Here is a 17043-nt window from a genome sequence, read left to right as displayed (position 1 = left end):
GCGGTAGGCTGTTTGATTTTCTGTTAAGATAGACGCACTCGCGGAAATTAGGCAACGTAAAGTGCAGTTAAGCTGATTCTTGTTAAATCCATTCCATTTTGAGTATCTAGACATTTAGGTCTTTTTCCCCGCCATATCTGCAGTATCTCATTGCCTCGCGGCAAAGGGTGGCAATTTAGTATTAAGTCTCCATCGCACAAATGTTGCAATACTTTTTTTGTTAATTGTTGCATAAAGTCTAGACAAATTCCTGAGGAGACAAGCCATTGTACGATGAACGAGATAAGTTTACTGCTCAATACGTTCTGTATACGACGGAGAACGAAGCTGAGTTAGGTTCGGTTGGGTTAAGCAACTAAACTAACTCCGTGGTGATGCTTACGGTATCACGCGATATTGAAGGCGCACCGGACTTTGGTCTCCGTGAATAATCTTTACTTCTCTCTCACTACGTTCGTCCAAAACCAGCCAAGGCGTAAAATGAGACCTGTGCTGCTATGCTACGGAAGAATGCCGTGTAAACCTACAGAAGTTGCCAAATTTCTTATTAAAGAATGGAATAGGTGGAATAGGAGGTTTGTGTATATTTCCCATCGACTTTTTCAGAAACTTTTATTCGCGGTCGGATCTAAATTATTTGAACATTTCAAGAGAAATTATTCAATGTGTAGGATTTTTTTGCCAACGTGCGTTAAAATTCAGCATAAAGCTGAAAATCTCAATACAGAGATAAAAAGCTCATATGAGCACAGTTTTCCCTCTGTATTGAGATTTTCAGCTTTATGCTGCATTGTAACGCAAGTTGGCAAAAAACTCCAACATATCGTCTTACGACCCGTGCGTCCATCGCAATCAGTTTGTGAGAAATTATTCACTGGTCACCAACTTCATTGGTGGTTAAAAAATGGACATTATACACTGGAAAAAAAACCACATTGGATTTAGAGTCCAGACTCTTGAAAACATTGACAAGAAAAAATACTCTTGAACCAATCGGATTTTTGCTTGAATCAAAACGAAACGCTTAAATTAAGAGGCTTGGTTCTTGATTTTAAGCTAGATTCTGATTGAATCAAGAGTACTTCTTCTCGTCGATGTCTTTAAGAGTCTGGACTCTAGATCCAATGTGTTTTTTTTTTCAGTGTATCGGAAAAAATTCGGCAATTCTGGAATGTTGTTACGGCTTATCATTAGCACGGGAGTATCCGTCGTTTGACGTGATAAACATAAGGGATGGCTAGTAAATTCGACAACGGCTCGGCCGAGTGTTTGGAGCGGTAATGTGTTTTGCTCGGGCCTAGGCGACTGGATCCCGGAGCAAACTCATTATCACACAATCGGCGATGATAGCATTAGCGCGACGGGGATGGAGACGGGGACGGGCTATTAAGAACCCTTAAACCGTTTGAAGTCACGGGGGAAGACGCCCGCCGGTCCCGGTGAAGAGGACACGGGGTCTTGTTCGGCAAGCTCAGCCCGGATCATCCGCTCAGCTCCCAGAGTAATTTGCTTCGCCACGTCCGAGCCCAAGCCCTCGCCCCAGGGGTCGACTCAGAGTTTCCCGACAATAGTGTCCGTCATTACGGGCCCTTCCTCATATTCACCAGGCTGGCCGAAACTCAGTGCTTTTACAGAACTTTTTCAGTACATTCCCAAGAAATTCCGTACCTCCTCGACAGAAAAATGCAGTTCTTTTTCAGTAAATTCAATTGACGAAATTCGAAAAATTTCAAAAATTTGAATTTTCCGCTCAAATTGCGGCAAAAATGACAAAAAAAAAAATGGAATAGTTCCGGACCTACTTCCGAATTTCCGCACCTTTTCAGTATTTTCGGGCTGCCCTTGAAAATCAGTACTATTTCCGGACTTTCCGGAAATTCTGGACTTGTAGACACCCTGTTCACGGCAACGTGTTCCATCCAAAACCCAGAACTTTCATCGATGCGGGGCAGTCATATTTATCCAAGTTAAAAAAAAAGTGTAACAAGATCTTTGAGAAAGGATTTGCTTTACGTTTCAAGCCAAACGACAAATCGATGGCCAAATTGCAAAGCCACGTTGAAGACTTCCTGTCAAACTTTATTATTAATTTGGAAAACTAGTCTACGTAATGCATTGAAAATTTTCCTCATCTTTACAATTTTTTGCTCATTCTATATTTAGGTCTATATCTTACGAAATGCAGCACGATTTGGTCGTTTTCGGTCTCTTTTTGGGTCTAATGGTGCACTCACATGTAAGGTGGTCACATGTTATGTGTCTGAAGGCCGATTTAGGCGAAAAATGCGGATATTTCGGCATTCGACTGCCAACCCGCAAAACCAGCATTTTCCGCCAAAATCGGCTTACTGACCCATATGGACCCATAGGACCCATATTAGACCTGAAAAGACACCGAATGTGACCGAACCATGGTGCATTCCATAAAATATAAACCTTTAATGATCAAAAAATTGTAGAAATGAGGAAATACAGGTGGGTTGGGCCCCAAAAACGGCCCTTATCGAAACCCCTCCTCGCACGGAGACGTGATCTCACGGGGCGATTCCTCCCTGAACCCCTAGTTTTCGGGGGGTGGGTGTTGCGAAGAAAGCTTATCGAGACGGGGCGAATCGTCCCGGAGGGGGGGGGGGGGCGGTGCAGCGGGATGGTGATGCAGTGGTGGCCCAGTTAAGTGGCCTTTATAATATCTTTATTGCGGGCGGGTCGGCGCGTGCGGCGCGGCGCGGCGCGGGCCGTGGGTTGAGGCGTGGAAGCCGGCCCATTATTTGCCGTTTATTTACGGGCCTCGGCCATTAGATTCGACGTCAGATTCAGATTTATACAGCTTGACTCAATCACTAATACACTGCGCAAAGCGGAGAGGACCAACCGCTTCCCGCGGACTCTTAGCTCGTCCTACACGTTGCCGCACCAACGATATGCTTCACAATCCAGGATTCGGCTAACAAATACAGAATTTGCAGGTGTCTGAAATGTGATGAATTTTGTGTTTAAGTGGAAACTACTGAGTGAACTGAAGTCGAGGATACCCCTGGTTCATGGATTGAACAATTCTTGGAGAAGATATGACAAAATGATCTAATCTGCTAAAATACGTGTGTTTAAATGGGAAATGCCGGCAGATGAAGTTACTAGGCGGTACATTTTCTCACTTAAATCTATTTTGTACTATTTGCCCTATCAGAAAAAATATATAAAAAATACTGTGAAATCAGCTATTCAAGCACTTTCAGATGAAGGAATAAAAAATTTGCGTGCAAATTCTCCATTGTTACAATATCGCTGATTTTTTCGAATATCATACTTTCTGATCAAATATTGACCCACCTCCTCTCTGCGAGGCTTCAAAATTTCACGGAGTGTCATCAGCGAGTAAGCTGCTGTATCTTTTGCTTATCGTAAGAAATGGACTTAGGGATGATTGATATTCATGTAAAACATGAAGAAAGACATTTGGACGTATTTCTGCCAAACGGAGCCAGAGACAGGTGGGAAAGAAGGGGTGTGCTCGTTGTCGAGGGCTAAGAATGAATGGAAATTATACAAGTAGTGGCTTTTCAACGCATCTTACAAATATTCTTCATGCATCTTAGTTTAAGAGACATTACAAAGGTAAACTAACCATCTGGACAAACCTCGTGGTAAGATAAGGAGAGATTTCCAGACTTTCTCTAAACGCTCATCGTAAGTTTTGAGTCATTCTTCTTGGGAAACAACTATTATTTTCAGTGGTGCTGAAGTTTGCGATGGGCCCATTGTTGGCACAATGCCGCTACAAACATAACGATAATACCGCGAGGAGATATTCCACATTTCGTTTCTCAACATGCATTTCTGCGATTGAAATGCTGGAAACCTTTTTGCATAATACGAGGATGAATTCGTGAAATTCCGCTCAGGAGTCGATCGGTTAACCGCCGATGCAAATGAAAACTCGCCAGTTGGCATCAAAGGAGCCAAAAGAAAAAACGACGGATTTTCGAGACTGTTTCACGGGACTTGGGCGGTTTGTATTTAGTTTAGATCGTAGCAGTGGATGAGGTTCCCCCGTTCAGTAAAAAATGAATAACGACACTGAAAGGGGCGATTCGTAGGTCCTTCTATTCGGTTCGTCCGATCTCGATTGCAAAGCATCCAATCGTCCAGGCGCTCAATGGACCGAAAGAAGACCCGTGTAAACAAAACGTTTCCCAATGACTGCGTGCTTTCGACATTATTGTCGACAAAGTGAATGGTGAAAACTAACTAACGGCAACCCACTAAAGATCGTTTTCTTAGTACATTCCCCTAAGTCTATAACAACCACAATATTTTCCGTCGTATACTTTGTCTATAATTTCGATAATAAACCCACGGTCAAATTAAATTAGGCATTACCCGATTTCTGCTCATGTTCCAATTGTTTCAACAGAAAATGCAGCGAAATTCTGACTGAAAATTGTGCGCGTCTTTTTTATAAAGCATGGATAATTTACAGAATTTTTCAAAGTGGTAGGTTATTCAACTTTCTGTTAAGATGCGACACTCGAGAAAATTAGGCAATATAAATGCAGTAACGTTGCTTCTTGATAAATCCGTCCTATTTGGAGTATCTTAGCACTGAGGTCTTTATTCCCTCTCGTCGAAGGTAGAGACTCCTCACCAGTAACACGGCAAAAGGTGGCAATTGAATGGACCACTAGACAAGGTACGAATTTAAGCGATCTGATACATGTTTCTTAACCGGAATTTCATGTAGAACACGATTCACACAACGAAAATTACTGAAACCAACTCCTAACGAAGATATTAACGTTTTTATTTCACATTGGTTACGAGGAATTTGAACTGCCCGCTCACAAGAAACTCAAAGCTCTACGTGAGTCAAATCGCGCACTACAACGGTTTCAGCAAGTTTCTCAATCGAGCAATGTTCATTTCCCACCATGTATTGTTCAAACTATCAGCAATGTGCTATAGCTGAGCCAAAGCGTCAAGATCGAGGTTGCCAGATTTTTATATCGCAGAGACTGTCATGATATAACGTTTAGCGCACGATGTGAATTACGTAGAGCATTGAGTTTTCATGAGCGGGTGGTTTGAATTCACGCATCAAGAATTATTAAATATCTTCGTAAGGAGTTAATTGCGGTAATTTTTGCTGTGCGCATCGTGTTTTACGTGAAATTTTAGTTACGCAACATGTATCAGAATGCTGAAATTCGTACCTTGTCTAGTGGTCCATTCCGAGTCGCCATCACTCAACCGTTGCAATAATAACTTATTTGTTGGCTGTTACGTAAAACGTTGACTAATTCCTTGAGGGAAAAGGCGTTGTAAAGTGAACTAGATAGACTTACCGCTCAATGCGTCCTGCATACGACAGGAAACTAAGCTAAGTTAGGTTCGGTTGGGTCACGCATCTAAACTAACTCCGGGGTGATGCTTACGGTATCGCGCGATGTTGAAGTCGCGCTGGACCTGAGTCTCTGTAAGCGTGTAATCTTCACTGCTCTCTTAACACGCTCGTCTAAATCCAGGCAAAGCATACGATAGGTGACGCTGCTAATTAAAAGATGTTACTTCATCGAACGTAAGAGTTTCCACCATTCCTGGAATACTAGTGAAGAGTCTACACTTGTATGTAAAGCTCTTATGTTTTAGAAGGCGTTTCTTCACATGATCAAAAGAAAGGAGGTGAAAAGAGAAATTCTAACGACAGAGTCTGTTAGGTTTTCTATTCTTTTTTAAGTGTTTCATAAATGCTCTTCAGTATCCTGATTATTTATTGCGGTCGCAATACATTATTTCCTGACCTCTTAGTGACTGTAGAAAAAGAGAAAAAAGTTCTGATTATTAATGCCGAAATTCCTACGCTAGATCATTCCCAACATTTCGGGAGGGAATATGTTATGACTAGGTCGATTCGCTTTCTCCTCCTACACTTTAAGCTTTCCGACTGGCTTGCAGCCCTGTTTTCACAACTGCATTTCTGAAGTAAAGAATCATGACCGCTTAGATATAACAAATTGTATTTTAGTATGCGGTAGTAAGGCGGCAATTTTTTAACTTTTTCGAACGAGAGCGAGGTAAAATGAGAGAAAGGAGACGGAAAGAAAAGAGAGAGAGAGAAAAAAAAAACCACGGCGCCACAGGCGGACTAACCTCAAATTAATGGCCTTGCACTGGGGTGGGAACAGAAGCGAAGGTCGACCAAGAGGCTGACGTTAAAAAATCTATGGGTACGATATTTTTCCCTTTCGCGAGGCAAAAATGGTCGGATTTGCAGCGATTTAAAACTGCCTAAATAACTGAAAATAAAAGTATCTGCAAAATAAATCTTCAACATCAAACCATCTCCAACTACACAAAATACGCCTCCGTTCCTATTGTCTCCGCCCCTTAACATCAAGAGATTATGATCCATCCCTCCTCCCGTATTTTCACCCATTGATAATTTTCACGAGACTCGAAAAAATATAGAATAGCTTCAATTAAAATTAGGTGAAACCTACTGAAAATAGGGCGGAGTATAGGAAAAGTTGTAATATACGATACCATTTGCCACATCAAAACTTGTGTTGGGAACTGGATATTTTGGACTTTGGAGAAAAAAAAGGTAATTCCTTAGTCATTATCTGAATTTCATGCTGGCAGTGACTAGACGCATTTCAGCGAAAGAAGTCTGCATTTACATCGTGATGGAAAAAGGACACGTTCTAGGACCTAAATAGTTCATTTGAACAAAAAAATTCTTCCTCTCTGCACCCCCCCCCCCAAAAAAAAAACATCTCCTTTCAAAAATGTCTTTCCCACGAAACTGTTCTATAAATTGAAGAAAATCGTTATAAATTAAAAAAATGATTTTTAGCAATTTTTTTCAAGGGCAGCCCCTACAATATACAATAGACCCCTACAATCAATACAGATTGATTTTTTCCGCGTACTTGCGTCCAAAAAAAAGCAAAAAAGCTCTCACGGGCGACTTTCGACTTTTGGTCGCGGGACTCCGGGTTCGAACCCCCTGTCCGGGCGGGTTTGGCGGCGGCGGAAACAATGGAGCCGCAGAGGCGGGGGGAGGGGGGAAGCGGTGGCTGACCAAGGAAATAAATATCGAGGGTTCCAGTTCCAGCCGGAGAAAAATAATGGCGGTACTGAATATTAAGTGCAGCGTCGCGGCGGGGCGGGGGTGCGGGTGGAGGGGGTAAATTGACTTAATTGTGGTGACGGAAGTCTTGCGGCGACCTCCGCTCCCGGCCCGGCTCCGGGCCCCGAAACAATCCGACGGAATTGAAGCGTCCGCCGCTCCAGACGACTTCGTGCCATGAATTTCGTACAGTGATACTGCCATCCTCAGGAAAAACGTCCTATGAACCTTTCGGCGTTGCCAAATTCCTTTCGATTAAATACGAATTTCCTGGTTCACTTTTGAACAAAGATTACTAAGGACTCCAGATACCGCATTGGAATAAAAAACGGCCCCCTAGTCCCCTGCAGCTCCAGGGTAGGCAACCTGTTTAGCGGTATGCCATACTTCGAGCTAACGAATATACTGTTTGCCGTGTGTTTGACCGGTTTCGCCGTGCTGTGCTAAGTTCGGTTAAAGATTCACTGTATTAAATTTTCTTATGTTTTAAATCGTTAGAAAATGCCGAAACCCCCCCCCCCCCCCAAAAAAAAAGAAAGAAAAAAAAATCATGCAAATATCTCTGCTCAATTTTCTGAGTCCATTTACCATGACTAGTGACTGAAATGAACAATTTTCGCAATTTGCCGGTCATAATCTGCACATTCGAAGTGCAATTTCCCATGCACTTCCATTACAGATGGGCTAAAGTATGGCATACCGCTACACAGGTTGCCTACCCTGGCGCTGCAGGCGACTGGGGGGCCGCTTCTTTCCTACGGCAAGTATACGGCGTGCGGTATCTGGAGTCCTTAGTAATCTTTGCTTTTGAATATTTTTCAGATAATTTTTCTCGCAGTCTCTGCTAAAGTTCCTGGAAATTTCAAGGAAAAATATTCATAACTTTTCTTAATAATAAACATGTTATCGGAGGAAATTTGGCAACTCTTGAATGTACATCCGGCGTTCTTCCTACGCACGGCAATACTGCCGTCCTTAAGAAAAACGTCGTATGAACCTTTAAGCGTTGACAAATTTCTTCTGGTACAACACGAGTTTTGAAGGAAACTTGTGGAGATTTTTCTCCCAATTTTCAAGAGAATTTCATTTGCAATTTAATCTGCAGTATCTAGGAATTTCAAGGAAAAATATGTTTGAATTTCGGCAAAAATACGTGTTTTACAATGGGAAATTTGGCAAGATCCGGATAATCATAGGGCGTTTTTCCTTAGCACGGCGATATAGCATCACCATTCTCCTCCTAGCAGATGGGTCAGTTGCATAAAATCGCATTTTCATGGTGGAATCCAAAAGATCGGAATAAAATTAAAACGTGTTTCTCAAGTATTAGGAACAGGTCAGCTCTACCGTGCTAAGGAAGAATGCCGTATGATCATCAAAATATTTCCAAGTTACCGATAAAAAATGTATTTTTGAGGAAAGTTGTGCTTATTTATCCTTGAAATTTTCAGATATTTTAGATTGGATTTTGATTAAACATGGATGAAAAATTGGAAGAAAAATATTCTGAAAGTCTCTAATATATATGTTATTTATCGAAAGTCCGAAGGTTCATGTTCGGAATGAATAGCCCCACACGTTTGAAGCAACCTTTAAGCATTTTGATAAGTTAGAGAAAAACATTGCTTATTTTTGACAACATTTAGTTACGGCCCTCTTGTTCGAAGCTACTGCGCTAAGATTCCACTCATCCAGTGGCGTGGCGTGCTTTGCGATATATTGATTAATCTGCCATTTAAACCAATAGAAAAGGATCGATAAACAGGGTGTTCACAACGACCACCTCAATAATCGATTCTTTACCATAGCTTCAAATGGGGATCGATCGATAATCGATCATTCACGCCCCGTCACTGCACTCAGCAGCGGGAAGACAGCCATCAACAAACCTGAATGTCTCATCAACTTCTAGAGCCCATCGAACCCGTTTCCGGGACGCGGAACTGACCCGTCACACGTCACGCCGTACCTCGGCTACGTCACGGGTTCCAGTGACGGATGCGATTCCATTGGCGAGGCGGGAGGCGGCACTCGTCTCATCTTTTCGCTCAATTATTTATTGTTTCCTTTTCACTTTTTTAAGCGAATAATGCGTCGGTGGGCCCCGAGTGGGAGGAGATGGGGGGTGTCGCGGTGACAATGATGAATGAACGCGTTGAAATGGAACACACGACGCCTTTGACGGGCGTACGGCGGGCGGTATCCGTCGGGCGTCGCGTCGAGCGGGCCGCAACAATACCCGCTTCCGAGATCCGCCCGATCCGGGCCCCGAATCCAGGCGTGACGACCGGGCGTCTTCCCCGTCCGTCCGCATCCCGCATCTTCATCCCTAAAAATTTCACTGCCGCAGTTGAGTCCCGTCCAATTTGAGAACTTCGCGCTTCGGATCGGAGACAGTACGTTTCAGAGACCCTCCACTAACAATCTTAGGAATGTAAATGCTTCATTGAAGAATTCACACACCAATTGGACGTATTTCTACCAAAGAGACCTATGTGGAGGTGAAAAATATGGGGTGTGCTCTAGGAAGCTGCATAAGAAGCAATGTAAAAGTGGGCGTGGTTCCTTTTGAAGAATCGGAAAAGCGGGATTTTACATTCTATCAAAGAGACCTATGTGCAACTGAATGCGGAACTCATGAGCCGCGGGCATGGCAAGAGAGCCTTGTGGACAGGGCTCATGAGTTAAAGAGTCCCTCCAACGACCTGTTCGTTGTGCCGGCGATCGATCATTGCCGCTGACGTCACTGGCGCTTTAATATTCTCATGCACTCTTACGCAAAGAGAACTAACGAGCACACCCCACATTTCTCACCTCCACATAGGTCTGTTTGGTAGAAATACGTCCAATTTTTATTGCTTCATCTGAGAGTACTCAAAGAGCTGATTTCGTAGTATTTTTCATAATTTTGTTTCTGAAATGGGAAATTGCATAGATATAGATTTAAAAATGAGCAAATATGCCGTCTTGTGAAGTCTTAGTTTAAACACATGTATTTTAACATATTAGGTCATTTGGTCATTTATGTATGTCCTCTAGCTCTAATGATGTTTCATTTTAGAAACCAAGGATATTCTCAGGCTTAATTTACTCTGCAGTTTCTACTGGAACATGAAATTCACAAAATTTCTGCAAATTCTCATTACACGGAGAAAAAAACTTCGTGCACGGGACCTGAAGTTGAGGTCATATGGATCTCTGAAGTTTTTTGATCACGCATCCGAAAACTTGAGGTTCAGCTGCTAAAGTTCGGGTCAGAATCTGAAGTACTTCGGTATATACCGGAGGGTTCGGGTCACACATCTGAAGTGCTCCAGTACATACCTAAGTACTTCAGATGTCTGACCCGAACCTCGGCAGTTGGACCTCAGGTCCTCGGATGTGTGATCCGAAAACTTCAGAGATCTATATGACCTCAACTTCGGGTCCGATGCACAAAGTTTGTTTCTTCGTGTACAATTTCCTGCAAATTCTAATGGTTTAGAGATTCAAACGTGTCAATCAAAACGTCGAAAACGGCGGCTCAGGTGCAATAACATAAACTTCCAACGGTGGAAGAGGCGATACTCAGTTCCCGAAATGGATTCCCAGATTTTCCATCAAATTGTCTACCCCTGACCCCTGATGATTTCCGGTTTCTCCGTTCCTAGACACCATCATGCCTTAAAATCAACACTGTTCAACAACGTTGCACGACCACCTCACAAAAATGATGATCTGAAACGAAACTCAGACACGCTGTCTCCCATCTGCCATCCGTGGCGACCCCCGCAGCTCTCCAATTGGACGTCTTTCTGCCAAACGGAACTATGTGCATTATGACGTGAGTCCTGTTATGCATATATTCTTATGGGTCTCAGGGCTCATGTCTCAATGGACATAGTTCCGTTTGGCAGAAAGACGTCCAATTGTGATTCATGAGCGCGTTCCCGCACATTTCGCAAACTTCGAGGCGTCTCCCCGCGCTTTTTTCCATCATTTTCCGCGGCACGGCCGCCCGCCGCCCCAGACACGTGAGATTGCTAATTTCCAACCGCGAGGCCGCGCTCTCTATCGGCCAAATCCATAACCATATGATTAACAATCCCCCCGCACCACCTCCTCATCCACAGCGACGCGATATATTTTATTCATTTTATCAGCGGAACTGACATTCTTCCTCGGAATTGAATCGGTCCATGCTAAAACTCAACGAGTCGATTCCTTTATATCGTTTTCGGATTGCCTTTAATCGATATAAATCATAGATGAGATAGGGATTTATCGATCGAGGCCATTTCTTGAAGATCCAACAATCGAGCCGGTGAGCAAGAATGCGTTTTGTAACTGCCGTGCTAAGGGAAAACGCCGTATGAGCCTTCAGATGTTGCAAAATTTCATTCAACAAAACTTGAATCTCCTAGGAAACTTATCAATGTTTTCTTTCAAATTCTTCAGAGAATTTTGTTCGCAATTTGATTTTAAATACCTGAATATTTACGAAAAAACTACTCACGACTTTCCTCGAAAATTGACCTATTATAGAGGGAAATTTGGCAGCTATCGAATCTTCATACTGCGTTCTTCTTTAGCACGGCAGTTTGGATATTGAACCAATTCGGTTTTACCATACATCGATTCACTTTTGCGCGGCAAAACTCATGGATGTGATATGGACGAGAATGGTGGTATTGTAGTGTTCCTGTATTTAGTTCTTGAGAGGACAGGATATCTTGCTCATTCTTGTAATGTCAGAGGAAAGTCAGGGAATGGTGAAATTCTAGGAAAGTTGTTACATTAAAAAACAAAAACTTTATGTAACAAGTCAAATGGTAGCATGGTTTTCGCGGAAGGAGAGTTCGCATCGTATGATGCTGATGTCAACCATTGATTCTAATTTTTAACTGATAAATGGATTTAAACATATTAAACTCGTTTGAGGTGCTTCGTGTGAAATTCATACGTGAAAATATATCTGTGGTGCTTTAGTTCTCACCCTGTCGAGTGGCCTGCATTTTGCGATAAGGATTTACAATTTGTGATTCATCTTTAAAAACACCTATATCTACACAGGAAAACTAATAGCACATACGTTCATATTTTAAAAAAATAAATAGTACTTTCACCCTGCAAAACGTAGTCCAAGTGATCCGCCACTTCAGAGCCCACGTCAGAGTTTGAACCCCCCCCCCCCTTCCCTCACCGATGAAATCCCCCGAGGAAGGGGCAGTATTGTTTTTTTCTCTGCAGGTGGAAAAAAAAATCCACTGCTTCCCCGTGTATTAACGCAACCATCCTAGAATATTTTTTTTCTTGTTTTTTGCGAGCGAACAAACAATTCTGCAAAAGCTCCGAGTTGGCTATTTTTTTATTTTATTTTTCCAAACAAACGATGCGGTGCATCGCACCGGGAAAGCCGGATGATCCGAGTCGGGAAACCGGCAACGGCTCCAACAAGGTTGCCAGGTTGTGCCGTGAGAAACGGCTATTTCACACGAAGGTGAATTAGGGAAACTGGTGATTTCCAGCGAAACCCGGCAACGAGGCGTCTCCAGGAGGAGGCAGACTATTCTATATTCAAATAATATATTATTAGTGGAGACTTAATCTTCCCGTATCCATCCATTCTCTCGTCGGGCGAACGGGCGCGGTCTTCGATTGCAGTGCGAGTCCCCCCACCCCTCCCCCGCGGTTTTCGACCCCCCCCCCCCCATCAACCCCCGCGATTGGATCCCGACGGATGCATCCCCCCGCGTGCGCGCTCGGATCAACAGTTCGGTCCTCACGGCGAGCAGAAAGCACTTATCTCCCGACGGGAATTCATTTGGGGTGCGCGGTTTTTGCTCGGGGGCTCCGGGTGGGGTTCTTCGCTTCGTGCGGCTTTTCCTGGAATTCAAAATTTATGGTCCGTTTTTCGCCCGCGCAAAAAGCCCTGATCTCGTTGCCCGGCCGCGGAGGCTTTTGTTCCGGGCGTGTGGCGCAACGCCGAGGTTTTTGCTTCGCTGGTCGATCTCCGGGGGGGGGGGGGGGGGTGAAAATCAAGTGCAAGGCTGAAGGGAGAGCGGGGGGAGGGATGCTAAACCTTTCAAGTTTTTCGTCATGGATCGAGGGTCAGTTTGTTACGTATGCTGCCGTTCGAAGCAGTGGCGTGGCGTGAATGGTCGATTATCGATATTTCCCCATTTGAAGCTATGGTAAAGAATCGATTATTAAGGTGTGCGTTGCGTACACCCTGTTAATCGGTCCTTTGCCGTAGATTTAAATGGCAGATCAATCGATATATCGCAAGGTACTCCACGCTACTGGTTCGAGGGAAAGACACCGCCCCCATATTCGAAGGGTACAACTTTTGGTTTTAGAGGGGAATGTTTAAAAATTTTTCCGTCGGAATTTGGAAATACACTCGCTCAGATTGCGAGTCGAGTCCTCTGTAAAATTTGAAGAAAAACTTTTGATTGCGATTCCTAAAATGTGTTTTTACCGGAAGAAATTGGAAGAAATTTGAACGTATTTCTGCGAAACGGAACTATGTTCACTATTACATGAGCCCTGAGACCCTTAAGAGTATAGGCATAACATGGCTCACGTCATAATGCACTTAGTTCCGTTTGGCAGAAATACGTCCATTTATGCATCGTTTTTTCTTATACACCCAAAAAAATGTGAAGTTGATTTAACATCCTAGATGTAAAAAAATATTGCGAGAACTTATGAAATGCTGGTTTACCCGCCACAGCAGTTAGTTTTACATAAATGCTAAAATAACTGCTGCAGCCGATAATTCAGCATCTTATGAGTTCTCGCACACTTTCTTCACGTCGAGGATGTTAAATCAACTTCACTTTTTTTTTCGGTGTATCTCATCACGCCTAGAGGAAGGTGGAGGAGGGGTGTAAGGAACGCCGTAAGGAAGAATGCCTTGTTCACACGGCGTTCTTCCTGAGCATGGCAGATTAGTGTTAACATTGAATAATCCCGATGAGAGGGTTGAGTTTTTCTTGGAGAGGCGCTAAACGTCACTGCTGGCAGCGGGAGAGAATCTCTACAGGAGGTAGCTCTCTTTAAAGAAAGCGCGCATTATTAATTAAATCCCTCGTTAATTTTTCTCCTGGGCCCGAGGCCGGGAACTCGGGAGTCGAATGTGAGGCGCTATTAATTGGCCCGAATGAAATGCGATCGCCTCGCCTTGTCGCGAGGAGCAACAACCCGTTTCCCCTTTGTGTTCGTCACTTCCCCGAGTCGCGACAGCTTTTGATTTTCCAGAGATGAGGAAGCTCGGGTTTCGCTCGACGTCGCAGCGAGGTTTTTCTCCAAGACTCCCGGGAACCTGTCTGAGTTTTCGCTTTTCCGCTCACGATTAGTATTTTCCGGGTGCAATCCGATCAAGGTTCAGAGTTCGCAACTCATCGGGTTTCTTAAATGAATGCGGGTCAACTTTCCGCTACAAACATTTGTCGAAAGCAAAACACGCATGAGAGGAAGTTATCATCTTTATTTCTAAACAGGAGGCAGGTTTCTTACACTGGAAAAAACCACATTGGATCTAGAGTCCAGACTCTTAAAAACATCGACAAGAAAAAACACTTTTGATTCAATCGGATTTTTGCTGAAATCAAGAACCAAGCCTCTTAATTTGAGCGGATTTCCTTTTGATCAAAGCAAAAATCTTATTGAATCAAGAGTATTTTTTCTTGGCGATGTTTTTAAGAGTCTGGACTCTAGATCCAATGTGTGTTTTTTTCCAGTGCACGGTGGTGGGAGGGTTGGGTTTTGATGGTTGAAACTCATGGATTAGCGATGAGCGACAAAAATTCTGGCATATTTTTGGTCAAATTCGCAGTGCCATTTTCCAGCGCGAGACAACGGAACACTGGTAAAAAAAAGTCGCTTGCATCTATAGTCCGGACTCTTAAAATCATTGACGAGAAAAAATACTCTTGATTCAATCGGATTTTTGCTTGAATCAAAAGTAAATCCGCTTAAACCCAGAGGCTTGGCTCTTCGATTCAAGGAAAAATTCGATTGAATCGAAAGTATTTTTTCTTGTCAATTTTATTAAGAGTCTGGACTCCAGATCCAAGCGACTTTTTTCCAGTGAAGAAGATGTTTCTATGACGGAACAAGTCAATTCTTCGATGAGCCACAAATCCTTAATGATGTTATCATGTAGTCTACAAATTATATGAAAACGGGCATGCTCCCTTTTAGAATCTCGTTGAGAAACTCTTTTAGACATTTTAGGTTCGTACTCACATAAGTTATTTCTTACACAGCTCCTTTCCTTGGGGAACACCACGTGACTGACAACGATGGGACTAAGGGAAGTTTAAAGAGGTCCTGTTAAAAGTTAGTTTTAAGTTGGTTTAAAAATATTCTGTTGCATTTCGCTCAATATTCGTTAAAATTGTTCTTTTTATGATGCTACGTTAAGGACTCTTTAAAAATCTTTTGGTACCATCACTGGGAAAGAAAACGCAATAAATATAGAGTCCAGACTCTTTTAAACATCGACAAGAAAAAATACTCTTGATTCAATCAGATTTAAGCTTAAATCAAGAACCAAGCCTCTTAATTTGAGCGGATTTCTTTTTTATTTAAGCTTAAATCTGATTAAATCAAGAGTCCTTTTTCTTGTCAATGTTTTCAAGAGTCTGGACTCTAGATCCAATGTGTTTTTTTTCCAGTGAACGTAAAAAATAAAGGCCCTACCAAGGATAGGAGCTATCTGGCTTTTTAAGGCCCTGTAGCCCGTTCAACTTATCCACAACAACATGAAATTACCATAAGCGCCATCGAATTCCCGAAAATTCCCATTGATAATTTTCTAAGGAGAACTAAGTGATTTTATCGACTTGCTTCCAGTGCATGCGCACTTTCAAAGTTACCAGGGCAATCTACTCGTGCCCGTCCGAGGGCTGCGTTTAAAAAAAGGGTGAGATGCAGCAGAGGCGTGGCGTGCTTTGCGATAAATCGATTGATCTGCCATTTAAACCTACGGAAAAGGATCGAAAAAGAGGGTGTTCGTAACGGACGACTAGATAATCGATTCTTTACCGTGGTTTAAAATGGGAAAATATCGATGATCGATCATTCACGCCTCGCCACTGAGATGCAGGGGTACGGTAGAAGTGCAAGCGACAGAAAAATAAGAGCATTTACCCGTATTGTTGTTTGATCGTTGGAGTGTAATAACAGCGAAAAAAAAGTTGGCGGAGAACAGTGAGGAGCAGCAACGGGACTGGTGACAAATCACGGCGACTTAAACTCCGGAAAGCTCTCGTCGGCAGGGAAAAAAACGCGTGAAAGAGGGAAAGTTTGAGAGTCTGAAGACGGACAATTAAAACTAATTTGGTTCTCAACTTTCACGAAAGAGATCCTCCGTCAAAACAATTTGAATGGCGCCCATGAAGCCCCCCCCCCCCTCAACAAGGGCGCTAAACAGAAGCAATGTTGTCAGATTGTGAGGATAATTCCTCGTTTCCCTCACGAGAAAACGTAACTCCATTTCAGTGTTGCCAAAGTTCCCCTCGTTAATTTCTTTTATTAACAACGGGATCTTGGGCATTCCTAATTGAAAATGTTTCGGATTTTTTCTCGGATTTCTTGCAAGAATTGCAAGAATCATAAAAATTTAAAATAAAAATTGCAAGTGTACATTTTTGTAAAATAAATCAATTGTGTGAGTAAATTTGGCAAACTTGGAATGGAGTTACGTTCTTTCGTCTAGAAAACGACGAAATTAGTACTTCACCGTTTCTTCCGCACTGGAAAAAAGAAATATTGACCATTTTGTAATATATACCTACTACTACTACTACGCCGAGAAAAAAAATGTGTAGAATTTACCATTCCTTCACGGTGTATTTCACACAGCGTCAATTCCGAGTCAATGGACCACTAGACAAGGTACGAATTTAAGCGATCTGATCCATCTT

The 17043-nt window shown here is 42.9% G+C and overlaps 1 protein-coding gene across 2 annotated transcripts in view; it reads right to left on the bottom strand.

Annotated features, from left to right (window-relative positions):
* CadN (neural cadherin) overlaps positions 1-17043 on the bottom strand; it is a 494271-nt gene that overhangs the window by 400459 nt on the left and 76769 nt on the right. The window lies entirely within an intron of this gene.

The sequence above is a fragment of the Bemisia tabaci genome, chromosome 5, assembly GCF_918797505.1.
Source record: "Bemisia tabaci chromosome 5, PGI_BMITA_v3".
Lineage (NCBI taxonomy): Eukaryota > Metazoa > Arthropoda > Insecta > Hemiptera > Aleyrodidae > Bemisia > Bemisia tabaci.
Note: the sequence above shows the minus strand (reverse complement) of the source record. Positions and strands in the feature narration are given on the sequence as shown.